This window comes from Staurois parvus, unplaced genomic scaffold, assembly GCF_062004578.1.
Source record: "Staurois parvus isolate SC_StPar_1 unplaced genomic scaffold, SC_StPar_1.0 ptg000708l, whole genome shotgun sequence".
Classification (NCBI taxonomy): domain Eukaryota; kingdom Metazoa; phylum Chordata; class Amphibia; order Anura; family Ranidae; genus Staurois; species Staurois parvus.
In genome coordinates this window covers 1,225,301-1,253,291 of record NW_028318504.1, presented here as the reverse complement: position 1 = coordinate 1,253,291, position 27,991 = coordinate 1,225,301, and the positions used below count along the sequence as shown (strand labels likewise).

Here is a 27,991-nt window from a genome sequence, read left to right as displayed (position 1 = left end):
GAAATGCAGCAATTTACCGAGAGCTTTTGTTCAATATTTGGGTGTGAAATTCCCTGCTCAGTGTGAATTACTGCAAGCGCCGCTAGAACAGATCCAATATCACCAGCAAGCGAAAGAAGCGCAAGTCTCTGCGGATTGTAGTGAGAATTGAATCTGATGATTGTAAGCAGGGAACGGTATATAATCACATGTGCCAAGTGGAATAGGAAAACCCCTACGATCTATAAATAAGATGCTCTGACTGATCACAGTGACCCATGGATCAATGATTTAAAGGGGACCTGTCATAAGAGGAGTATGGCATCTTTCATCCCCACCCTTGCTTCCGTACTTAGTGAGGCACCATCCTGGAACTTATCTGTATTATATGTCAGGAGATCTGACTTCACTGGCTAAAGAAAGTAGCCATAAAAACTCCCCTAGCCCAACTTCAGCCAAAACATTGTTTTCTTTATGTTTTGTAAGGGAAGAGAAAGATTAGAACCTCTGTCTGTCTTTTTATCTGACTGTTTTTTGTGTCCCCATTGCAATTAACCTTCATTTCCTGTTCCAGTGAAAACTGTACCATGTATGGTCATCTTTGCACTCTAAGACAACCTTTCTAAATCTTTTTACTTCAAAAGAAACCTTGCAATAATTTTCAGGCCTCAAGGAACCCGTGTTGAGAGTAGTCCATTGGTGGTCTTTGGAGAAATGCAATGGTGGTCATTGGGGAAATGCACCATCCATTGGTGGTGATCAGTGGGAAGATCATTACATTAGTAGTCAGAATAGAATCCTTACAGCCATGGCTTGGACTCTATGTTGTTGGACCTGGAACTATGCAGTCACCAATGTGTCGGAGGTCAGTTAGCCACAGCTTAAAGTGGTAGTAAACCACCCAAAAAATTGGGTGCCCTGCAGGTATATGCACTGCATAATAGCACATTGCGACACAATTACCTGCATGGGGAGCTCTCCAGCGCAACGCTGTCGTTGTTCCCCCGGCACTTCCATCTTCATCCGGTCTTCCTTCTGGGTTTTCGGGCTCCGACGTTTGAATGGCCAGTACCATGATTATGTCATTCCTGCATATATGCATACGGGAGCACCGCCCGTGGCATGGTGCGCTACATTCAATGGCATACTGTGTGCCCTGAATGCAAAGCATCACTGCACATATGCATTGTCGATGTGAATATCTAAATGGTGCGTGTTTAGGAGATATTCATTGTACCTACAGGTAAGCCTGACTGTATGCTTAAAGTTAAAATAGGGAATGTACCACTGCTTCAAAGAACCCCTATCCATATCTAGAGGAGCCATAGGATTCCACAGAACCCTGGTTGAGAATGGTTGCTTAGAGGCAGGTGCAGTGGGGAGAGGAAGTTGAGAGGAACTTGATTCCTCTATGATTTCCTTGGTCTCACAGCAGCATTTATCTGATCGAATGCTGGTGCCCATTGTGACTCTGGTGGACATCTTGGGTGAGGCAGAGTCTGTTTAAGATTCTGACTCCTGGGCTTGGCCTACTTTATGCGAGTGGCTATCATAGTTACAGGTTCCCCGTCTGTTAGGAAGAGTGCTTAAAGATAGGAAAAGCTTCCAGAGCAGTAGGCAGAGTGCAGGGACCACGTCTACCTCTACTAGGAAGCCTTCCCCTTGGGTGAGGACCGGTCAGGCCACATTCTGCTCCTCATGGCAGGCGTTGTTGGCATCTTCGGGTCTTCAGACCGTATGAGTGTGCCCTCTCGCCAGGCCTGTTTGTACTTGCTGAACGTTTCTACAATACATTGCTTTTGACAAATTTGGACTCTGTGTGCTCACTGCCCGTCACACCGCGCTGCACCTTGTCCACATGCTCTAAGGCCTCTATCTCTCATGAATACATACAGTTCACATAGTGAGACAAAATAAAACAGGAGCCAATTGGTCTTGGAGTATGGGAGGAAAACAGAGTACCTGGAAGAAAACCAACTCAAACAGGGAGAACTCTATGACACTTGTGTCTCAAACTGATGACCCTAGTGTTGCCAGGCTGATGTGTTAACCTCTAAACCACTAAGCCACTTTGCTATCCCATCTTTCCTGCAATTGCCTGTCACTACCAAACCATTTTTTTTTTAACATGCCCAAATGCACATCTCAGTGTGCTTGCAGCTCGGTCTTATGGATTTATGAAAGTTACCAGGTATCCCTAGTAGGGTTGAACCAATACCATTTTTTTAATGGAGAGTACGAGTACCGATACTTTCAGTCAAGTACTTACTGATACCGAGCACCGATACCTTTGTAGTGTGATTTCAGCCCATACAAAATGAATGCAGAGCGATTTCTGTCCAAATTGCATACGGTTTCCCCCACTGCTCCAGTGTGAACCCAGTATGGAAAGACAGGGAAGCGCCATCTATTATGTATAGGTGGTCCGCCCCCAGGCTGACATCACTTTCTCCCTATACCCCCGTGTGCGCTCAAGTTGGTTTACAGGGGTCCCAAATCTTCCTACACCTCATCATATGCAACTTGAACAGAAATGCAGTGGTGTAATTCCTGTCCAAATCGTATTCGCGGTATCCCACACTGCTCCTATGTGAACCCAATATACCGTATAAATACAGGAAATTTCCATCTATTAGTGCAGCAATGGACAAGCAGATTATTAAAAAAAATGTTATAACAACTCACATGTTAAAAGTACATATTTCTCAAATCCAAAACCACAACCGCTTACGGGGCTCAAAGGGCTGGAGGAAATGTAGGAAGTTTCGGGACCCCAGGAAACCAACTTGAGCCCACATGTGCATATAGAGAGCAGGGGCGGACTGACAACTCATGGGGCCCCCGGGCAATAGAGGATCATGGGGCCCCTGTGTCCTTGCCCAAACTCAAAAAAGCCTATGAAAAAGGTACCAGGGGCATCTCATGGGGGCCCCTACTGAACCCGGGCCCTCGGGCAGTGCCCGAGTTTCCAAATGGTCAGTCCACCCCTGATAGAGAGGAAGTGATGTCAGCTTGGGGGCGGACCACCTATACATGCCTATACATCTTTAGCCCTGTGAGCACCACAAGCAGCCATGGTTTTGGATTTCACAGATCTGTACTTTTAACATGTGAATTGTTATAACATTTTTTTAATAAACTGTTTGCCCATTGCTGCATTAATAGATGGCACTTCTCTGTATTTCCATACTGGGTGCACACAGGAGCGGTGGGGGAAACTGTGAATGCGATTTGGACAGGAATCGCGCTGCATTTCTGTACAAATTGCATGCTATTCTTTGCAGTGTGCTTTAAGCTCATTCATTTTGCATGGGCTCCAATCGCACAACAAAGGTATCGGTTTCATGTATCGGGAGCATGTGAATGAGTATGAGTACTTGGTATCGGTGCAACCCTAATTTGACAAATAACAGACTTACTGGCCAGATCACCAGGTCAAAATAAAGGGAAACACAACCCTAAAAAAGAAAATGAATGCAGCCATCACATCTAAGAAATGGAGTAAATAATTTAGAGGATGTCCTACCATTCAATCAGCATTTAATTGCCAAGGGGCTAAGTGATTGAGGAGCCCTATTATGTTTGACACTCACCACAAGCGCGATTTAGATGGGCCACAACATCTGGTGAGTGCCACTGAATTGGGGGAGGTTTTTCTCTGGAGCACACGGTGACACTTGAGTGAAGTTTTTTGGCACATGTGGAAGTAATCTTATTTGATCACGTGGTGATTCAGTGGATCAGAAGGACTTTCCATTTAACAATATATTTCATTTAACAATTTTTGTTGGTGGACTTATCTGAAGCATTTATGTGTTTGATGAATTGGGCTTTCACTGATGCAGTTCTATTGATCTGTTATATATTATTATGCTATAGCACAATATTTTATTGCATATTATTTTATGCTACTTTAGTATATTTTATTTGTTGCGCTGCTTTCACTAGTTAAATTAAAGAACCCTAATCCCTATTAACATCATGGCTGTCAGTGGTGGGGTCTGCATGAACAAGTGTAGGGTCACTGTCAGAGTAAATCATGTTGAACTAGAAAAGCTACAATTTCTGGGGAAATTGTGTGAAGTGTTCTTGCCTCCACCAGTAGTCTACAACTCACACTCTAGCTTTTGTCACTCTGCTGCCTGCTCACACACCTGGGTTCCTAAGGCAACTCACTCTACAGCAAGGGCAGAGAAGAGCGGTTAAAAACAAACTGCTTCAATTTGCTCACTTCACTGGCAGTTGCCATTTTCAAACGGTTGTAGTTTAAAAATTATAAATCCTAAACCAAAGAGCTTTATATTGTGAGAATCACAAGACCCAGACCTACATTTTGATGCATAGTATGTCTCTGAAATATTAAAAATGAAGGCACAGTCGCCGTTTAGAAATTGCCCTTCAAATTTGAGGTGGCTAGAGTGGAGTTTCAATGAATGTCTATGGGCGGCATGAGTTGCAAACAAATGGTCATATTGTGAAAACTATCAGGACTATGGCTTAGCCGTGGACATTTTTAGTGGCAGCAGGGATAGCTGAACGTTTTGATATAAGATTTGTGTAGGTGGGCTTGAAAATGAGGGAGTGATGGCAGTTTAGAAATCATGTCCTGATTTTTCAGCTCACACTCTAGCTTTTGTCAGCTCCCAGTCTAGTTTTGAACATTCCGCCATTCATTCCTATGGGACCAATTTCACCAAAAAACTGCCGATATTTCGTGAACCATTCGGCGAAAGAACCATTCCACAAAGTAATAGCACACCAATCGGGAACAATCCGCACGTTTCGGTATATTACTGTCTATGTAGTGTAAAAACTGTGGGAGGAGTTAGGGTGGTAAATTTGGCTATAATAGTAAGAATATATATGTGAGATAACAGGAAGTGGTCTGCAATGCAGGAACACTTAATAATACCCCACTAGTAAAGTCCAGCATTGTTTTCTACCAAGCACACTTATCCTTTAACCCCTTGACGCCGACGGCACACAAATATGCGGCCTCACGGAACTGGGTTTTTTTTCGTGGGGCCACATATTTGTGTACCTGTCTTTGTGCTGGGAGCGTGCCGCATGTCACTGAGAGCCCCGGGTCCCGTTTTAACGATCGGGACCCGGGACTTCCAATTCCGGGTCACGTGATCACTGTGATAGCCTCTGATTGGCTATCACAGTGATCAGTCACTGTGCAGCCCGGCCCCCTTGTTTTTTCTCTCTCTATGTATGGAGAAGAGAGATACACTGTATCTCTCTAACTCCTGACATAGAGAGATAAAAAAATGTTTGTAAAAAAAAAAAAAAGATAAATAAATATTAAAAAATAAAAGAAAAAATAAAGAAAAAATTCCTAGATCAAGGTTTGATCTAGTTCAGTGCCAGGGTTAATGTTTGGGTCAAGGTCAGGGTCAAATGTCAGGATTTAAAAAAAAAATGATATCAGTGTCAGTTAGCATTAATGTCAGTGTCAGTGTGTTTTAGGTAAAAAAAAAAAAAAAAAGACAAAAACAAAATGCGTACTATTGTCTCTGGGCTGTACTACGGGTACAAACAAATAATATACACATATATGGTATCACTGCGATCATCAAGAGCTGGAGAATTTATTTTGGGTTGTTCTATGGAGGTAGGTTATGGTCGTAACAAGAAACACACAGCTAAATAAAAAAAAGATTTTTTTTTATTATTTTGGGCCAGTTTTCCTTTGATAATAAAAAAAAATTAGGAGCTATCCATTACCATTTACCACCAAATGAAAGCCCAATTTGTCCTGAATAAAACAAGGTATAATCCACCTGGATGTACAAAGTAGTTGTGGTGATATGTACGGTTTTACTAACACATGTCAACGTTGCAAAATTGTGCTTAGGCATTTAGATTTGTTTTACCGTTAGGTGTGAAGGGGTTAAATAAGTTCCTAATATTGTAGCCAGTCTTGGTGTCATCTTATTGCTTCTGAAAGAGATGCCTACCCTACACACACGTGCCATATGTCCGTCTGGGAAAAAAGATTCCTCTCCTTTGTAACTCTTATCCTTTTTTATATTCCACAGCGGTGTCTCTCTTTTTTCTCTCCCTGCCCGAGGATCAGGGACAGTGAGTCACAATCTGCGCACTTTCATTGCATGCTGAAGACTTTCCAGTCTATTTTTAGAATTCCTCTGATAGCTGAAGCAAAAGTTCTGATCACAGCAGGTTACTCTGTCTTCAGCTGTCAATTTAATCTTTTAGATGGCGAAGTGTTAGGCAGCATAACTGTGTGTTCTGCCAATGACTGTATCAATGCGTTTGTTTCACTGCAAAGCCAAAAATAGCAAATACGTAATCCCCACCAATATAAGAGGGGCACTACTTTTTTGTAACGGAAACAAAAAAAAAGACATATAAAAACCACCAAAATATCACAAACACATTTATTTGTTTAATCATGACGGTATTGCATATTTGCCCACATTTTCAGAAAACTTGGAATGATGATGGCAAAGTAATTGTGCCAACTGCCGCGACATGTTATGTGCTACCGCCATGTAGGGCCCCTACCTTAACCTCCCTGGTGGTATTCCCGAGTGTAGCTCGGGGTAAAATTTCAGTACCAAAAGCAGTATCCCCGTACTACACTCAGGCTTACCATGCAGCGTTGCTCAGGGAGTCCCTGCAGTGCTTACCTTGTCCTGCGCTCCCACAATGTGTCCCCTGCTGCGTCGCCGGCCATCTCCTCCGGCCGATGCCGGCATCTGGCTTCCGTGTTTCGGTCCCTGTGACGTCGGGATGTACGGGCGCCGGAACCGGCGGCAAATTTGAAAGTTTTAAAAAATGTTATTTTTTAAAAAACGATTATTACATAGCAAAACATTGCTGTTTCAAAGCATTTCACATACATTTTGTCCCGAGTGCTTTGTCCTGTGCCCTGCCTGCATTTTGACTCTTCTTTCTGCCTGGAAACTGAGAAAAGTCCATGGCGTGCAAAAAGCGTCCCTTTAGGTCAAAAGCGCTTTTAGATCAGCTAGAGAACAGCGATAGTAAATTAGAATTACTTGCAGAATTGAGTGATAATGATTCGTGGGGGAAATTCGTCATCAGACACTGAAAACGATTTTGCGACTTTGCTCAGTGATGTGCGAACTTGGCGCTATATTTCAAATTTCAGTGTTTTCGGTTTGATTATATTATTGAATTACATTTATTATTATTATATTGTTATTTTTTATGATTATTTAATAAATTATAATTTATGATTTCAAGTTTTATCCTACCCGGGATGTTTACTAGACTCTTGTTCAGACAGATTTCAGTGAGTTATTCCTAAAAATTACAGCCTACAATAAAAAAACTATATATTTCCATGCAAAAAAATGGTACCGCTTTCAGCACCAAAAATCTGAAATAATCAGACCGCCAGGGAGGTTAAGGGCTCGTTCACACTTGACTGTTTTTCGAACTCTTGCCAAACGCCCCTATAGCATTTGACAAGCGTTGGTATGGTGTTTGCGGAGTGTTTTTAATGCTCCACAAACGCTGCATGAGCGGTTTAGCGACAGTTGCTAGGCGTTTGCCAAGCGTTAAAAACACCCCACCAACGCCTATAATGAAGTTTGAATGGTGTTAACGCTCTGCGAATGCCCCGCAACCGCACCGCAAATGCCGACTGGGCGCTTGCGGAGCGGCACCATAGACTTGAATAGGAGGCTTCAACTCCTCCTGACTCGACCAGAGGCGTCCGTTTTGCCGCGACGCTAACGCTCCCGTTTGAACAGCACCATGTGTTGCAATGTGCAGCATTTTCCCAGGCGTTTGGGAAACGGTAAAAACGCTTCCCAAATGCCTGTCTGCCGCTTGCTAACAAGGCTAGTGTGAACGTAACCTTAAGCAGACCTTTTCTCCCTTTTTTTCTTTGAAAAATATTGCCCCTTCCCTCTCTTCACTCTTTTCCAGAAATAGCAGATACTGTATATATATATATATATATATTTTTTTATTTATTTTTTTTTTTTTGGGGGGGGGGACACCTCTTATTGACAAGCATAGATTTCACTTTTCTCACCAAGACTGATGTCCACAGCTGCCCAAAGCCTCCTGGAATAGTCATGTTACACATCCTAAGAGGCTTTGTGGCAATCTAAAACACATTGCAGTAAACAGGGAGCCGGCTACAAGAAGCTGGAAGAGACATCCGGCTCCTGATGACTTAAGAATAGGTATAGAAGATGGCATTGTGAGACCTGGTGGGTGGTGGCTTTTACTGGATTACAGCAGCACAATACTGGATTCGCAGGATGTGTATATGTTCTGAGAATAGCCAAGGAAACTAGGTAAGAGGGGAAAGAAAAACGAAAATGCACAATCGGTAAAGTTCCTCTTTAAACTGGGGTGTCCCTGGCAATATTAAGTGGGGGGTTTTTTGTGTAACACTATCCCCTTAGGAATCACAGAAGATTTGGGTCCCCCTATAGTCCTGCACAGCCAGGGAACACGCATTCCTCACAGACTTGCATGCAGGAGATGGTAACTAGTCCTTGAGCTTGTTTTTTTTGGATTTTATTAAGGGGTTTATAACTTGGATGGGATAATGGGTGTATGGCATGCCCAAGGCAACGACAACTGTGGACAACTTCCTGGAACTATGTACAAGTCTCTTTAACAGCAATGATTCTCTTCTTGGAGAGCTAGCCAGCTTCTTCTGGTGTACCTCCCCGGACCCCAGATGCTCCTCTATCCAGCTGTCTTAAGGAATCCCTGGGCAGGGGATCCAGTGCCTGTCACTTTAAATGTTAACAGTCCCGGGCAGAAAGCTAATCCAGTTTCCCACTAGAGTGCTCCTTCCCCTTACTGGCCCAGGGGGTGTAGGTCTACTCACCTAGTCCTCTGTCTGTGAGCTGATGGGTCAGTGGCTGCTCTCAGGCCTTCTGCTGGCCGCTCCATCACTGCTGGACAGATGGACCTTGCTCTAGGGGTCGGTGAGGTCCTGAATTTTCCTCCTTTCCAGCTCCACTGCCTGTAGGTGAGCCCCTTCACATTTGGGCCCCCTCCCAGGCCCCTGCTCTCTATCCTTCTCTCCATCTTCCACCTAAACTCTCCTGCTATCGAGCAGGCTCCACCACTCTTAAGGGCCATTCTGGCCCCATGCCAAGCCTCCTATTTGGGGATTGGCCAGAATCCCTTGAGAGTGCAGACCAGCCACTCCTCGACCCTTCCACTGCTTTTAGAATCTTCTCCAAAATTCTAGAGCAGGGAGAAGTTCCAGAGAGCTGGTCTGCAGAGCCACTCAGCCCTGACCAAAATTTGACCCCTCTGACCATTACCACAGGTTGCTATGCAGCCTTTGCCTAACAATTGAACACAAGCTACCCCTAGCTATCTAGGAGGGTGCTACATTTTCAACTAGGCTGTAGCCAAGCTTACCTTTGATTATGTTTTCTGTGTTTGCTAGTTGTCTCCTAAGCTCAGGACATTGATTATTTCTGTCTGCTGCTGTTCAATTGTCTCCAGTAGTTAGCGCCAGAAGGAACAAAGTACCGTATGCGTTATGTATATTTATCTGCTTTAGGCAATCACTAAGGCTAGGTAGGTACTAGCCCATTTTCCACGGTGGTTCACCTTTTAGAGTGCAGCCGCTGTCTGGCATTCAGGAGGCAATCTTTCCACCTCCTGAATTCCTGTTTTTTTTTATGTCAGGGTTTTGGTCCAATGATGTCAGCTAAATGGCGATGATAAATAAATATTTTTCTGGATGGGTCCTTCCCTCATGGACTTTTGTCTGGTGAAAATTCCATGGTTAAGAGGTCTTTTCTGCCTCAGCCTTGCTTCATACGGGGTCCTGTGCTACAGCCTCAGGAACCAAAGCTGCATGCTGCAGGGCGCATCCAGAAAGAACTAGAGCAACAGGTACAAAGCATCTCTAAAGAAGTCTAGAAGATGGCTATCTGTATGGAGCATCTACCTGTATAGAGCATCTCTAGAAAATTTGGGAAGATGGATTTCTGTATGGAACATCTTTATAAGAGTCAGGAAGAGGGATACCCGTTTGAAGCATCTTTAGAGAAAATCTACTATGGAAGATGGCTACCTGTATGGAGCATCTTCAGAGAAGTCTGCTATGCTAAAGAGTCCTGCATTGCATGGAGACCTCATAGCTCAACATTAATTATCATTTATGCCTGGATTCAATGCTTTATGAGTCACAGATCATACATACTGTACTAATAATGAGTGTTTGAAAAGTTTTAGAATTCCTTATTTCTTTACCTGTATTACAGCTTCACATTAGCGTTACACAAAAATTTCAACTTGATTTTTTTTTTCTAAAATGACTATGGTACTTGATCTTGCTGCTTTATATATAAACCGTGTGCTCATGGGAACTCTTCTTTAGCTGGCAGCAATTTCACAGTATGTTGCCTTTATTGTTGTATTTGTAGAGTCAACACAGTACTGTGGTTGCACCATAGCTGGTGTGGGCAAACATATTCAGCTGCAGAATGCTTTGATACCAGGACTTTAGGACCCTTCATCATATGCTGCTTTTAAGTCACCCTGGATGCAGGCTTAGAACATGCTGTCTCTAGACTGTGATCTCACAGGTCGCCAACATCCTCATCTCCAGAAAATAATGCATTAGTGATTGTGCTGACATAGGGGATGCAAGGTGGGAGAGGAAGATACGAGGTGGGAGAGGAAGATACGAGGTGGGAGAGGAAGATACGAGGTGGGAGAGGAGAGAAACGAGGTGGGAGAGGAAGATACAAGGTGGGAGAGGAAGATACGAGGTGGGAGAGGAGAGATACGAGGTGGGAGATGAAGATACGAGGTGCTGAGTAGGACTCTTAAGTTCTTTGTATATTAAACAGAGTAGAGTTGTGTTGCTATTAGTGAATTTGTGATTTAGGTTCTGTTGTACAATTTGTCTTTCAGATGTCAGTATAGGGTCCTCACTTCACGGTGCAGACAAATATATTAGTGAAGTATTTCTTGGTAAAAGCACAAAATGAAAGTTTCCTATTCCATTTTTGTGTTGGGTTTCACTCAAATTGCATGCAGTTTGTTTTGGTAACCTAGGTTAATTGCTGTTTGGTTTATCCACAGTCAACAAGCCAAAAGGTGGCATCTTGCAAGGAGGGCTCTCACCAATTTTTGAGCCCTTCAATGGCCGTAATTCCCAACTGTACCTCATTTGGAATGATTAGCCATCATTCTGGACCAAATCTATCAGTCACCTTTTCCTCCTCAGTTGTTTGTCTTATGGGTCTCATGTATGAGACCTCTCAAAATATGCTAATTAACTACTAAAAGTGATAAATCCAATATAAAATACCCCAGCCTATTTTGCTCCATGTCCCTGTAGCAGGACATAACTTTTGATATTCCTTGTGATGTCATCACCAGCCTTGTAAAATTCTTTCAGGTGCAGATTCTCGGAGATCAATTCACAAGGACTTAAGCACACCACCAATAGTTCTTTCCTTCCACACAGTGTGAAGCCTCCTTCCTGCTACTCTCTGTGAAACCATTTTTCTTCTTCCTCCCATCCATCAGCTTACAAATTAGACACTCCAACTGTAAGACTGTCAGCTTTACATATTTGTGTGGCAGCTCATAAAAATAAAACTTCATAGAGGCAATTTGAAAAATGATTATATGGCTTTTGAAGGATTACATAAGTGAATTAAAGGTTGTGTTTTAAACATCTGCCAAGAGTCTTTCTGTAGAGATGCTGATAAATAAGGCACGTCAATATGATAGCAGTAGTCACTAAACACTTGCCACAGGGAACTCTACATAATCAGAATCAGAATGATCTTTTACAGAGCCCTTCTGTGATTTTAAAGAGAGTAAATTTCTACTGACACTTGAGGTATCTGTTGTTTAAATAAATAAAGTTCGTATTGAGGCAGCGAGACATGCAGTGAATGTCGAAAGTACTTAAGCAATCCTCCTGAGATGTTATTTGGCAAAATCAATTTAAAAAAGAAAACACGAACAGTTCAAAGTTAGCAGAAAAATGCAATCTGGATGAATTTTAAACTCGCCGTAGCCAAGCCTTGTCCTATGCCAGATCCAAGATATTTTGCAAAGTTACATGATTTTATTCCTGTATATTGTCACAGAAATGTGAAGTCTCTTGGACATGTTCTCACAAACAGACTCGTCCTTGGGAAAGGCATGTGAATTGCCTGTTCTGTGTCTGGTTTAATTGGAACAGGTTTTATGGACTTTGACCTCTGTACTGATTTTACTTTTTTTTTATGTTTTGTTTTTGTTTGTCTAAAGGGAATATGATGAGTTTAAGGGTGCACTCTAGTTAAAATTGGCTTCTGCAAGCTTTACGATAGCAGTGTTTCTCAACCTTTTTTCAGTCAAGGCACCCCTTAAAATTATGGACAGTCCCAAGGTACCCTTTATAATTATGGACAGTCCCAAGGTACCCCTTAAAATTATGGACAGTCCCAAGGTACCCTTTATAATTATGGACAGTCCCAAGGTACCCCTTAAAATTATGGACAGTCCCAAGGTACCCTTTATAATTATGGACAGTCCCAAGGTACCCCTTAAAATTATGGACAGTCCCAAGGTACCCTTTATAATTATGGACAGTCCCAAGGTACCCTTTATAATTATGGACAGTCTTGAGGCACCCCAGTCTAAAATGGGGTGCCTCAAGACTGACGATAATTTTAAAAGGGCACCTCGTTCTAAAATATTAAAAACTATTCTAATAGTTTTTCTATAACGCAGCAACATCAACACATGTAGGACACCCAACATTAGAGGTGATTTATTCTGCCAAAGAAAATACACTTTTGCACCCTGGTACTGACTAGTATTCCAATGTTTCTCTTCTCCCTCAGTTTTTCTCCATCACTGAGCTAATGTGACCCCAGCACTGATAGAGGGGCGGGGGTGGGTCAAACTAGGATGCTGTGCAGACATGTTTTGGCAATTTTTAGACATTATGTCAAGGCACCCCTGAAGAAACCTCAGGGAACCCCAGGGTGCCTAGGCACCCTGGTTGAGAAAGGCTGCTATAACAAACCAGTCTAATAGTTAAGTCAATGGGCAAACAGGGCATTCCATGTGAAGCAGGTAGGTGCCAGAGAAACAATACAACACATTACAACAGTACAGTGTAACTACTTCCCGACTACTTCCTGACTGCTCTATAGCCAAAAGATGGCTAAATCGCTGTTGTTCAGTTCTAGGAGGAGGTCTACATGCACTCACTACAGCATCACTGCTTTGCATTGCACCATTGCTCTGGGTCAGCTTCCTTATAGTGACTACAGTGGACCATGACTGCGCAATGTGTGTCAGCACAGCCAAGTGTTGTCTCCTCCATTGGCGTAAATGGACTGTGCCAACGCAGGAGCTCAAATAGCAGTCAGCAGTCACTCAATAGCAGGAAGCATCTGAAGGGGCTGAATCACCAGTTATTCTTTTAATGAAAGCTGCAAATTTAGGAAGATTGAAAACATATTTTGGTTTTGTTAAAATGCATTTGTGACTATAGTGATTGAGTTTAGATCTACTTTAATCTCCTAAAGAACTATATAAAATCTGGCTGCTGTGGATTACGGAGAACCATTGGTGGATTTTTACTATGGATAGTCAGAGAGTGATAGCCAGTACCGGGGGCCTGTGTTATGCCAGATAATAATATACACACAGTCAAGAAGGTAAGGACTACTTTGAATAAAATATATGCTTGCTTCTTTCTGGACTGATATAGTTCAGCAAGTAGATTCAAACTGTATGAAAATGGAACAGTTTAAAGGCTAAACTTTATCATCCTGTACTTTAGTAGAGTAATCAAAGCTGAAGACAGTTTGGAGAAGGCACAGGTCACATGTTAGGCCAAGTTATCAACAGATCAGTGGTGATCAGGTGTGGTATCAGGTCATCAGGCAGAGCCATAGGTCAGAGGTTAGCAATATCCAGCTGTGGTATAAAGTCAACAGGCAGAAATGTTGGTTTGAGGGTCAGTCTGGGTCAAAAGCTGTTTGTCAATAGCCAAATACTAGAAGTCGACAAACAACAGAATTAATGCGGGCCATAGATGGGATGAAAAATGGCCGATTTTCGAAATCAGCCAAAAAAAGAAATCAGACGATTTTCGGATAGTTAGTGCGGTAATCGGTCTGCCATTTTTAGTGATTTTTGCCCTTTTCGATTATCGGTCCTGCTGGAAAAAAATCGTCCAAATTTGTTGTTCTGACGATTTTCGCGGCAATGATGGACAAATCTGCAGATCTTTTTCCGATTTTAAAAAATGCGCATCAGCAGTGATATGAAAGAAGAAGGAAAAGAAGAAAAGGAAAAACATAGAATATGAATGAGAAGAAGAAATAGAATATGAATAAAAAGAAGAAATAGAATATAAAGAAGAAGATGAAATAGAAGAAATAGAATATGAAGAAGAAGAAAAAGAAGAAATAGAATATGAAGAAGAAGAAGAAGAAAAAGTAGAAATAGAATATGAAGAAGAAGAAGAAGAAGAAAAAGTAGAAATAGAATATGAAGAAGAAGAAAAAAAAAGAATTTCAGTCCGATATTATATTTGACATTTAAAATTATAGCAACATTGTATCTATTTGTATCCGAATAGAATCATCTGCATCCGAAATGGATACAAATAGATACAATGTTGCAACTTTTTCTTCTTCTTATTCATATTCTATTTCTTCTTCTTCTGCATATTCTATATAATTGCAGGCCGTAGACGGGACGAAAATCAGCCGACTTTTTTTACCAATGGTGGTAACGTCGGCTGATTAAACAACCAATTTTTCGTTTTCCTAAAAAAAAAACACCTGGTTTTCTCCCCGTCTATGGCAGCTCTGCACAGAAACCAATCAGCTAAAGTTAGAAGCTGATTGGCTACCATGAACAACTGCACCAGATTTTGCACCCTCCAGTTTTAGTGAACTAACCACTCTGTGTGTCAGGCTTTGATAGAGTGCCTTCGGCAGGATGAATGGAAGTCACCATCCCATTCATCCCATTCAAAGCAAAAAATGTTTTTAGCTGGAGTTCAGCTTTCATTCAGTAATAGCTGTTCTTTAATCATCCAATATCCATAGGTCAGTTTCAGTACCCCAAAGATAAAAAAAAAAAACATTTCAATGCTGATCGGTCTTATGTAATAGTGTTTAGGTTGTTATCAAATGATCTAAAGTGGTTATGTATACATGAGCTGCATGGCAGGCTGTCACAATTGCTAGCAGCTGAGCCGCTTGCATGTTATCTGTACTGTAGCCATAACACGGAGGTCCTGATATACAAACAGCATTAGCAACACATGCACTGTATCTCTAGTCGTGTTTGGCGAAACGCCCGGAATTAATTCCTTCACATAAATACTACATTCACTGACTAGTCAGTGGCCATCCGGGAATAGATATCCCAAGCAAGGGCAAGTGCTTTTTTTTTTTTATTCAGAAAAAGATAAAAAAAAAGAAAATATATTGTCTCTTGATCCTTCTACCTTAGAGGGTAAAGGACCTACAAAATCTATCAATATGATAATTATCTCCAACTGCCAGAAGCAATGCCATGCACTAGGAGGGGACGCATGGGGCAAACTTCTGACTGCCCAACAGTGTCTTGTGGTGGCCCTGTAACATCTGTCTCGATTTAGCGACATGAGGTTCAGTTCCCAAAGCAAAACCAATGACATTGAATCAATTATAATCCACCATCAAAATAACAGGTTACCAAAGACAGTCAACTCCAGCCAAGGTTTATTGCAATGACCGCACACTGCGTACTCCCACCCAAATCCATGTCTCTAACAGGTTTCACCTACAGTAGGGCTTAATTATGAGGAATACCTATGGGGGGGCATAGCTCTGGGTGGGAGTAAGTGGCTTTTCATTGTAATAAACCTTGGCTGGAATTGAAAGTCTTTAGTGTGCGGCCCATTATTTGGATGGTGGACTACAGTGGAGCAAGACTGGACTCCAGGGCCCCGGCATCCGGCTGATTGCAGAGCATTGAGGAAGATACAGGCTGGCCTGTGAGCCATGATAGGAGTTGGGTTAATCTAACAGTGGATAATTTATAGTCACATGACTGAAAATCCTTATCATTGTGTAAAGTTTACTGAATAGGCCTATAGTGAGGTTTCAAAAAGACACAGACCCATTAAGTTCAAGCTTCCAATTGAAGGAACAATGAATTAATAAAAATGGATAGACCTGTACAAGAAAAAATAAAAAAGCAGGATTTGCTGATATACTTAATGTCCTCCATAGTAATTCTTCTCCTCCACTAGATGTCCTCATTTTTATGAGCTGAATAATAGTCAGCATCATTCAACCCATTACCTCTGAGCTCAGGCTTGTAATGACCTGGCACTTCAGGATATGTCAGGATGGTGGTCTAGGCTCAGTGCACTGAAAGGACTAAAAGGCACTTACATGACATTAGGTAAGCACTGTTTGGTGCAGGCGTGCCTCCTACTGCCACATTCGGAGGAGAAGAGGAAGGACCCCTGAAGTCACCAGACCGGCCAGAAAGCCCTTGGAAATAACATATATACACATTGATTTTTATATTAAAAAGTGTAGAGGAGAGTTGGAGTGGGGGTTTGTGTTAAAACTTGAGTTCTGCTTTAAGACAAAACAAGGGCCTTCTAAGGATTCTTTCGCATTGGCATTTAGCTTTCCAAATTTTAAAATGTTAAACTCGTCAAGCACAGAACTGAGATCAGATGAGAACAGATGTTCCCTGATCTTCTCCTACTCTCCATCCTGACACATTTGGGGGTTACGGCACTTTCACGGTACCATAACTTTTATGGTACTGTAAGAATGAGCTGCTCAGTTGTACTGAATAGTACTGATAGCCTACACACATGACTGATCCTGATGGTACCCATAGCAGAATGACAGCTCCCCAAGTTGTCATCAGCTGTATAAGGGAAGGCACAGTGATGATGATGACATCATTGATAAAATATGGCCACAGCCATATCTGGTCAATGTCATTGTTCAAATATAGCCAATGGCCATATGTGGGCAGTGATGTCACTACTATCCTTAGTGGTCCGTGATGTCAGTGGTTCCTAGGAACACAGCAGGTGCAAGCTCCCACGGCTTCCTTAGGAACCATTGACAGTGGGATACTGTCATATATAGCAGAAATGTGACTTTTATAGGGACAAGGTGCTTTGGGAGGGGGGAGCCCCTTCCGCCCCAAAGCACCCACTCCATGTTGAGGGCATGTGGCCTGGTATGATTCAGGAGGGGGACGTTTGCTCGTCCCCCCCCTTTCCTGACCTGCCAGGCTGCATGCTCAGATAAGGGTCTGGTATGGATTTTGGGGGGACCCCCACGCCTGAAGGGCTTGGTATGGATGGAGGGGGACCCCATGCTGTTTTCTAAAAATTTTTTTGATTGCCGGCAATTTTTTCTCTTACATTCAGCTGTCAGTGGGGAACCCTGCTCACAGCTGAAACAATGGTTTTCACAACTAAAATACTGCATGACTTGATAAAATAACTCATGCGGTATTTTAGTAGCGTTTGTTGGTGAATTCAAACTTTAAAACTCAGATGCAGTAAGATACCGCTTAGTGAATTGTGCCCAGTGAGCCTCTCACCGGGCCCCCTACTGACCCCGGGCCCTCGGGCAATCTCCAAATGGTCAGTCCGCCCCTGTGCTGTAATTATACAGGGCCCTGGATGTAGGCTTAATTAGGTTTATTGTTCATTGAAATATTGGACCAAATAGGTCAGCGTGACAGCCAGACCAATATCCTTTTCAGAAGTGGTCGGCAAGGACAGCCCCTATTTTTACCTTATGACAGGTTCTCTGAGGTGTTAAGTGAGAGAAAGACTTAAACCAGTATTAAACCCAATTTAAATGTTTTTAATTTAAAACACTGAGCAAAGAAAAAAAAACATTCCCCAGTTACCTATTTGTTAAACTTTAAAACTTTCAATGCTCCTGCCTCCTGCTATCTCAGTGCTGCCTTCCTGAACTTCTGCTCTTCACAGGAAAGAGTTAACAGTGGATAGTGGAGTCTCCAGTCAGTCTGGAGAAGGAAGAGGGAAAAGCAGGGGAGTGCCTTACCATTTCAGGCTATGGGGCTGTGTGTTTCTATTGATGCACACAGTGTAGGGAGACACAACTCTAGTCCCGGTATGCAAGGGTGGTTTCATAAGATCCTGCAAGAAAAAGGAATCCTGAGACAGCGACCATGACCCCAGCTTAAAATGACCCATAAGCAAGGAGAAAAAGATTAAAAAAAAAAAGCTGCATATACTCAGTAAGTGATTAAATCAGCTGCTGAAAGTGCTTAAAAAAAACAAGGATTTAATATCTTTTTATCAGTTCCATACAATTACGGCAGACATATTCATTTCCTCTCATCTGCATGTTTTAGATACCGGACAATCTTATGTTATAAATACGAAATATTACATTTCAGAAATTGGTCCAATCACTGTTATGAGCTTGCGTTTGTTGTGTCACAAAGAGGCCCAGGGGGAGACTTGTCTTCCTATTGAAGCATTGTTTAATAATTCCTCCAGCAAAACAATAGATGGATTACAGCATTCTCTTGTTATTGGATCTCATGCAGCAGATCAAAGGACAATTATTTTTTAATCACATTTGGAGTGTGAAGTTCAATGGCTTGCAGGGTGCAGGTTGGTTCCTGGCTCTTCTCAGTTGTGTACATATCATATTAAATGTTATTCCTTATCGGTAAAGATTTTAATGCTTTTCTTGAAATAGTCTGCATGGTTTGGTAGTCAGCATAAGCTTTCTCATTCTGTTTCTCATTCAGTTTACCTTTTATCATTAAAAGTTCTTGCACTCCAGTCTAGTGTCTATGCCTAGATGTGCAAGGAGAAAAGCGTTGGATGCTAGCTGAGCAGAGGCCATATAAAACTTTACTAGTCTCAATTCATAAAAAGTCAATGCTTTTTGGGATTTAAAAATGCCCTTTCACTGAGGCTGCAAGTATTACATAAAGAGTGTTGCCGGCATTTTATAAATAATAATGACTGTATGCTATGTATTAGTATGTCTAACTGAAACATTGTTATTTTACTATATATATCCGCTTGTAGCAACATTGCTCAACACTGCAGCTCAGGTCTCTGCTAGGTACACCTGTGCCCTAATCAAGAAAAGGTAAACTGAATGCTGGACATTCAGGGGTTTATTTACTAAAGCTGGAGAGTGGAAAATCAGACTGACTTCTGCAAAGAAACCAATCAGCTTCCAGGTCCTATTGCCAAAGCTTAATTGAACAAGCTGAACATAGAAACTGATTGGTTTCTATGCAGAAGTCAGCCTGATTTTGCACTCTCCAGCTTTAGTAAATAAACCCCATAGTCTCTGCTCATCAATGGGTTTGCCCATGGACAGAAGTCTGTCTGCCTATGACTTCTGTGTGACTGTTTATGCCTTGGATTATTCCTATATATTGTTTGAAATGTGTTTATACTCAGTTTGGCTTAGTTTATCCTCATTGTCTATCTTTGCTATTATCTTTCATTGCTCCATTTACTTGTTTGGAACCCGGACTCTGTCTACACATGCTCTGGCATCTCTTCTACTTACTGTCTTCTGGCAGCACAGATGGTCCAGTGAAGGAGACTCTTAAGACTAAGACATTTGGACAATTTCATGCTCCCAGCTTTGTGGGAATAGTTTGGTGATGGCCCCTTCCTGTTCCTACATGACTGTGCAGCAGTGCATAAAGCAAGGTACATAAAGACATGGATGAGCAAGTTTGGAGTGGAGGAACTTGACTGGCCTGGCTCAACCCAATAAAACACCTTTTGGAGAAATTAGAGTGGAGACAGCGAGCCAGGCCTTCTCGTCCAACATCAGTGCCTGACCTCACAAATGCGCTACTGGAAGAATGGTCAAACATTCCCATAGACACTCCTAAACCTTGTGGACAGCCTTCCCAGAAGAGTTGAAGCTGTTATAGCTGCAAACGGTCGGCCAACTCAATATTGAACCCTACAGACTAAGACTGGGATGCCATTAAAGTTCATGTGCGTGTAAAGGCAGGCGGGCCAATACTTTTGGCAATATAGTGTATATATACAATATATACTGTATATATAATACATAGATATACATAAGTACTTTTGACAAATAAACATATCATAATTGCAATAATAGCTCATAATGGAAATAGAATATAGACTTAACAAAGTAAATATTCAAGTAGATTAGTGAATGAGGTGAAAATTACCATTTTTTTATTTAAATTTATGCGCACAAGAGTGGGCATTTGAAGTGAGCACAGTTCCACCTAATATCACCTTTTATGCTGTATAAACTTTCCAAGGTACAGTAATTGATAACTCTGCTACGTGAACACTCTCTACTGTTTTAGTAAGTTGACCCTGTACTGTGCTTACTAAACACATGCTATATTTAGTTGCACAGTCATAAATACATATTTATTAAATTTTTTTATATGTACCGTGTATGTGTTTGTGTTATAAAAGCACTGTTGTCATGTATTCAAGTATTTTAGGTATGCAAGTCTGGATTTATGGAAAGTCCACAGCCTAGGGCAGCAAAGTCTCAGTAGGGATGTTTGGCTTTCCCTTGCTTTATTTGCTTGAGGTGATTGTAGCCGTATTAGTGCATTTGTGACAGAAACAATTGAGTACTGTCCGTGATACTTTTTTTATTTGCACTAACATACAATTTTGAGGACAAGCTTTCGGGGAATATCCCCTTCTTCAAGGTCTAAGCTGTACTATTCACAAAGTTTTAGCAGAAAGTTAGAAGAGATGTGGGGGATGAAAAAAAAAGAAAAAGAAAACAAAAAGACTAGAGATAAGTCACAGCAAAAGCAAAGACTGGGGGGGGGGAGCCAGCACTCACACAGGGAGTCATGCTTGAGGTGATAGTCATAAAACTGTTGGATAATGATTGAGGAATCCCATGTCAAAATTAAGGCCGTTATCTCTTGTGTCAAATAGAGTTATCATTCTTAGTTCAAAAGTTTTTCTTTCCTGAATGGATTTAAAATTTCCTTTAAGAACTAAAATATTGAAGTCTCCCAAAGTGTGGTCTGGTTGTGTGAAATGGTGTCCCACAGGTGTGCAAAAGTCATCTTATTTATGTTCCTTGATGGTATGTCTGTGCAAATTCATCCTTGTTTGCAACTTCTGTCCTGTTTCGCCAACATAAGATCCTTTGCTACATTTTCTGCACTGGATAAGGTACACAACATTACTGGAGGTGCAGCTGTATTATCCGGAGATATTGAAGATCCCTTTTGAGTGTCTGACACTTTTTGATGGATTGATTTGGTTGCACAGCTTGCAGCGTTTTTTATTGCAGGGTTTGCTTCCATTATTTGTGACATCATAATCAGAAAGACGTTTCCTACTGATTAGCTTATTTCTGAGGTTAGGGGGTTGTCTAAAGGTCAGTATTGGGGGTTGCTGGAATATTTCTTTCAGAGTTCCATCCTCTGTTATGATGGGTTGTAAATCTTTGATTATTTTTCTTATCCCTTCTAGTGCTGGGTTGTATGTGGTTACTATAGGTACACGGTTCTTTGTTTTTTTCTCTTTGTACTGAAGCAGATTTTCTCTTTGGGTTCTCAAGGCTGTGTTTATGCTGGTGTTGATAGTTTTGTCCTTGTAACCTTTCTTTTGGAAGGAGTCTGCTAGTGTCTTGAGATGTTTATCTCTGTCTCTTGGGTCAGAACATATTCGGTGGTATCTAATGGCCTGACTGTGTATGATGGCACGTTTTGTGTAGAACTGTGGAGGTAGTTGCATCTGTCAGTGGGTTTCCTGTATACTGATGTGTGAAGCGTATCATCCCTGATGTATACTGTGGTGTCTAGGAAGTTGACGTTTGTGTTTGAGTATTCCATTTTTAGTTTGATTGATGGATGAAAAGTGTTGATCAATGAGTAAAATTGTTTTAGGTATTCTTCACCTTCTGTCCATATGATGAAAATATCATCAATATAGCGATAGTATCTGTATGGTTTTTGTTCCATGCTGTTCAGGAATTTTTCCTCCAGGTCAGCCATAAATAAATTGGCATATTGGGGTGCCATTTTACTTCCCATCTCAGTACCCATACATTGAAGATAGATGTCTTTATTGAAAGTAAAGTATTTGTGTGTAAGTATGAATTCAATGAGCTGTGTAACATCCTCAGCAGTGTATTTGTGGTTTGGTGAGGATGATAAGGATCTGTGACATGCAGCTAATCTATCCTTGTGAGGGATATTACTATACAGGGATATTACATCCATAGTTACTAGAAGTGTATTCAGACAACCCCCCAACCTCAGAAATAAACTAATCAGTAGGAAACTTTCTTCTGATTATGAGGTCACAAATAATGGAAGCAAACCCTGCAATAAAAAACTTTGCAAACTGTGCAACCAAATCAATCCATCAAAAAGTGTCAGACACTCAAAAGGGATCTTCAGTATCTCCGGATCATACAGCTGCGCCTCCAATAATGTTGTATACCTTATCCAGTGCAGAAAGTGTAGCAAAGGATCTTATGTTGGCAAAACAGGACAGAAGTTGCAAACAAGGATGAATTTGCACAGATATACCATCAAGGAACATAAAGAAGATGACCTTTGCACACCTGTGGGACACCATTTCACATAACCAGACCACACTTTGGGAAGACCTCAATATTTTAGTTCCCAAAGGAAATTTGCTTGAGGTGATTGTAGCCGTATTCTAAAGGAAATTTCAAATCCATTCAGGAAAGAAAAACTTGAACTAAGAATGATAATTCTATTTGACACAAGAGATAACGGCCTGAATTTGGACATGGGATTCCTCAATCATTATCCAACAGTTTTATGACTATCACCTCAAGCATGACTCCCTCTGTGAGTGTTGTCCCCCCCCCCCCCCCCCCAGTCTTTGCTTTTCCTGTGACTTATCTCTAGTCTCTTTTTTTTTTCTTTTTTTTCTTTTTCATCCCCCACATCTCTTCTAACTTTCTGCTAAAACTTTGTGAATAGTACTGCTTAGACCTTGAAGAAGGGGACATACCCCGAAAGCTTGTCCTCAAAATTGTATGTTAGTGCAAATAAAAAAAGTATTACGGACAGTACTCAGTTGTTTCCTAGATTTATTTTAAAGGGAACCTGTCATTAGAAAATATTGTAGAAATTTACTGGCATAACTGATTGATAAAATGCTATGGGGTATAAAGTTCATGTTACTGCAAGATGCTCAGATGCTCCCATGGTGTACGCCGTATGTGGATTTCAGCTTTGCTCAGCCAGAACTCTCTATAATACAACATCACATTGTGCAAGCTTCTCTATAGGTCACTGTGGTGCCTATATTGCATTGTGGAATGCAAAGAGAGGGTGTTTGAGGTATTTGAGGTCAGCCTTAAAGCAAAGTTGAGATCTGCATGCTGTTTACGGACTGGCTGTTGGAGACTTTGAAGCTTTGATTACATAAAGGTAAAGGTTTCTGTTTGTGCTGTACCCATAAAGTCGCCACCTAGGCTTACAACAAAATTATGCATACAGTGAATCCAAAACTAAAAAATAATTGTGTGGAGTTAAAGGACAACTTTACCTTTGGTACAGTTCCCTGTGAAACAAAGTCATTTAAAAAAAAGTCCTTTTCTTGGTGCATATGGCCCAGTTAATTACAATGGGTAAACTGTATTCTGCTTGACCACTGGAAGTCAGCATGAGTCTGGCTAACCCATAGGAATGAATGAGGGACCACAGCATTCATTTTCACTGAGAGGCAGGACATTTTACTGTAAAAGCTGTGCAGGGTCCATCACAGTAAATTACTGCAGGGGTCTCCAAACTATGGCCCTCCAGGTGTTGAGGAACTGCAAGTCCCATGAGGCCTTGCAAGACTCTGACAGCCACAGGCAAGACTCCCAGAGGCAGAGGCATGATGGGACTTGTAGTACTTCAACAGCTGCAGGGCCATAGTTTGGAGACCCCTGGATTACTGGATTGAAATAGAAGGTAAGTATCTGAGCCAGTGGTTTGTACTCAGAGTAGTGGGTGAATTTAAAGCAGAACTTAACTGTATCTGAGTGCCATATAGTAAAAATGCTATTTAATCCATTGTTAATATTCACAGCAAACTCACCCATCTATCCATGTCTCCATGGCTGTTCAGGAATTTTATGGCTTTATTTTGTCGATAATTCCCATTGAAAAACACCCCCCTAGCATTTCTAGCTGTGGTCATCTTGATTGAGGGCAGATGATTCATGCAGCATTTAGTTCATTAAATCCATTTGCCCTTAGCTCAGGCTTGCAGGCAGGAGGGCGTGCTTAGCTGAGAAAGCCCCTCCTCTCGTCCTCCAGATGAAAAAAATAAAAATGCCCATGAAGACCCCTGGGATGTATGACATCTCTTTGCCCCAGGCCACAAACCAGGAAGCAACTGAATAAATGTAAAAAAAAATGTGTATAAAACAAGTAAATATAATATACCTTCCTTTAGAATTATTGCTGTCAGAATAAGGATTAAAAAAAGGTAATGTTGACTGAGAGTTTAGTTCCGCTTTAATAATGGACTATTGTACCAAAGGTACTTTAAACTTTGCTTAGTAGCTACAGTGAGTTCAAAACCTGTCCGACGTTCCTTGAACAATGGATCTGGTCTTGACTTCTATCATTGTCCCTGTGTCACCAATCCAGAGTTCACCAACCTTTCAGAGATGGGTAACTTCTGTACCCACTTCCGATAAGATGTGTCTACCATCGCCTTCTTCTGACATTTAAGAAGTTGTTTGTTTTTTTGGTTGAACCTATTTTGTCCAGTCGCTTATTGCCAAATAGCTGTTATTGCAAGCTAGCGGGGAATTTAGATGTGCCGTGTGCTGCCAATAAATACAGAAAGATTCCAGATAAAATAAAGAAACGAGGCTTATATAAGGAAGGGGTAGACTGTCTTTATAATGTATTTGGAAGAGAAGAAAACAATAGTCTGGGGGGTGGGGGAACGTTAATTCGCGTTATATTACGTTACATGTACAATGCTTTGGAGAAGCTGTGCAATTTGTAAAGAAGCAGAGAGGAATCTTAATGTTCTCTCCAAATCCTTTCTGACATTTCTTTGGAGATCAGACCTAGATGTTGATAAGAGACCAAGAGCCACAAGGCAGCTTTTCAGATGTCCACAAAAATGTTTCCTGGCCATGTTCATGTCAGTGCGCAAATTTACGACGCTGAGCCTTAAAAGGAAACCAAGGGTTTTTTTGGACAATGCATGAAGGCTGATTTACTAAAAGAGTTGAGAATTTTCACACAATAAATTGTGAATATTCACTTCAATTAAGCAATCATGTAAACAGCGAATTCCTGTTTACTTATTTCATCTTAATGTAGTTAGGTATTCAAGGTGAACGGGATTGGGCTTTGCACATAATTGGATAATTAAAGTGAGTGTTCTCACAGCTTTTTGTGTAAAGATTCCCAGTTTAGCAAATCAGACCAATTTAGTAAATCAGTTATTCCTTTTATAACAGAATATTTACTTAAAGTGATATTAAAGGTAAGTTTAAAAAACAAAAAACAAACATAGTATACCCACCTGCTCTGTGCAGTGGTTTTGCACAGAGCAGCCCCAATCCTCCTCTTCTTAGGACCTCCACTGGCACTCCTGACCCTTCCCACTGGTGTCTCAGCTAATGAGGAGGGAGGGTCCCCGGAGAGCCGAGGTTCTAGTGCACATCACTGAATCGCGATGGGGTGGTGGCGGTAATCAAGATGCTGGTATGGCAGTGATCAGGGTGCTGGTATGGGGGTGATCAGGATGCTGGTATGGGGTATGGTGGTGATCAGGATGCTGGTATGGGGTATGGTGGTGATCAGGACGCATGTATGGCATATGAGGTGATAAGGATGCTAGTATGGGGCATGGCGGTGATCAGGATGTTGGTATGGTGGTGATCAGGGCGCTGGTATGGCATATGGCGGTGATCAGGGTGCTGGTATAGCATATAGAGGTGCTCAAGATGTTGGTATGGGGTATGGTGGTGATCAGGACGCATGTATGGCATATGGGGTGATAAGGATGCTAGTATGGGGCATGGTGGTGATCAGGGCGCTGGTATGGCATATTGTGGTGATCAGGGTGCTGGTATGGCATATAGCGGTGCTCAAGATGTTGGTATGGGGTATGTCGGTGATCACGGTGCTGGTATGGCATATAGCGGTGCTCAAGATGTTGATATGGGGTATGGCGATGATCAGGGTGCTGGTATGGCAGATAGCGGTGCTCAAGATGTTGGTATGGGGTATGGCGGTGATCAGGGCGCTGATATGGCAGATAGCAGTGCTCAAGATGTTGGTATGGGGTATGGCGGTGATCAGGGAGCTGGTGTAGGGTATGGTGGAGATCAGGAGATTGGTATGGGGTATGGAGGTGATCAGGGAGCTGGTGTAGGGTATGGTGGTGATCAGGAGATTGGTATGGGGTATGGAGGTGATCAGGGAGCTGGTGTAGGGTATGGTGGTGATCAGGAGATTGGTATGGTATTTTTGTGTGCACTGGGACAGGTAAAAGCGCTGGCTGTATTGTTTATTGTCCCTAACTGGGGCAGTGATCAGTGACACTGGGGACAGTGATCAGGGACACTGGGGCAGTGATCAGGGACACTGGGGGCTGTGATCAGGGACAATGGGGACAGTGATCAGGGATACTAGTGTGGCTTGCACTGCAGTCTGTGAATGTACAGTCAGCTTGACGGGCTGTTGTACACTCAAAGGGTGCAGGATTGCTTCTCTCATACTGAGAGCAAACAGAAGCGATCTTTAGTTTCACTTTGCTGTGTTTACTATGTGATTGCTGTGATGTGTAATGTCATCCACTGTGTCTGGGCGATATACTGATCACCGGGCTCCTGGGTGCCTGTTCTATGAGCCATGCAGGAACCGCTGATGTAGGGTGACGTATAGGCACATTAGTCTGCATCAGCAAAGCTTCCTGTGCACCATCTATAGTCTATGGGAGGATGGGAAGAGGTTACAAAAAATACAATTTAAAGCAGACCTTCACTTAAAAACTAAAGTCCCTTTTTCATCCCCCTCCTCCTTCTCAAAAAAAAAGAACATTTGTTTTTTTTCTAATTCTGGGATTAAGAAGTGATAGATACTCACTCTCACTTCAACAATTCACATCAGCTTGGCCCAGATCCCTTGCCATTAATTCCCATGCACAGTGGGGATTTGGTTGTGGAACTTCAGGAAGTTACAACCGACTCCTAAATCCAAGATGGTGGTGTCAGAGAAAGCCCGGTAAGGGATCAGCTCTGAGGAAGACAACACTGGATCCCTGGCCTGGTAAGTATCATTTTCTTAAAAGTCAGCAGCTACAAGAAGGAAGCCAACTACTAGAGAAGTTCAGCTACCGAATTTAGATTTTTTCCCCCCTCTTTTTCTTTGCAAAATTACATATCAGATATAAATAATTTATATTTGTATATAGTCAGCAAGTGCAGCCACAGAGCTCAGTAGGTGAAGTTCTCTCCTGTCTATACATTCCTTCTCTCATTTTCTTTTCAAAATGACATATCGCATACAAGTTGTTTTTCATTTTTTCATTTTTTTTTGTTATACTTCACTTGCTAACTACATACTAAAATATACTGTAAATGAGTTACATGCTGTATTTTACAGTTACTTTTGAAAAGAACAAACAAATAAGCTCACTATATATTTCCTGAAAAAAAACAGATGCATCCTGATGGGAAGGAGTCTAAATACAGGAAAAACTTCAGATGTATTTTTTACTTTTCTTACTTTATTTTTTAAACTTCACTTGCTGACTACATAATAAAATAGGATTTATTCATACATATGATATGTCACAGTTACTTTTGAAAAGAAAAAGAAAAAAATAAAAGAGTCTACTATACATTTCCTTTATTAAAACAGATCTATCCTCATGAGAAGAAATCTAAATGCAGGGGGGATCTTCGGCTTCAGCTACTGAGCTTTGTGGAAAATACAGGGTTTTTTTTTTCTTATGAACTTTTTTTTTTTGTTAAGCTTCACTTGCTGACTA

The 27,991-nt window shown here is 41.6% G+C and overlaps 1 protein-coding gene and 1 long non-coding RNA gene across 2 annotated transcripts in view; one reads left to right on the top strand and one right to left on the bottom strand.

Moving 5' to 3' along the window:
• The window catches only part of LOC149445817 (uncharacterized), a 49,581-nt gene extending 43,489 nt beyond the window's left edge, over nucleotides 1-6,092 (bottom strand). Inside the window, exon 1 of the long non-coding RNA XR_016306316.1 lies at nucleotides 5,943-6,092. This is a non-coding gene — a long non-coding RNA (uncharacterized LOC149445817). The remainder of the gene's footprint in view (nucleotides 1-5,942) is intronic.
• The window catches only part of ADRA1D (adrenoceptor alpha 1D), a 238,029-nt gene that overhangs the window by 106,182 nt on the left and 103,856 nt on the right, over nucleotides 1-27,991 (top strand). The gene's annotated exons all lie outside the window — the stretch shown is intronic.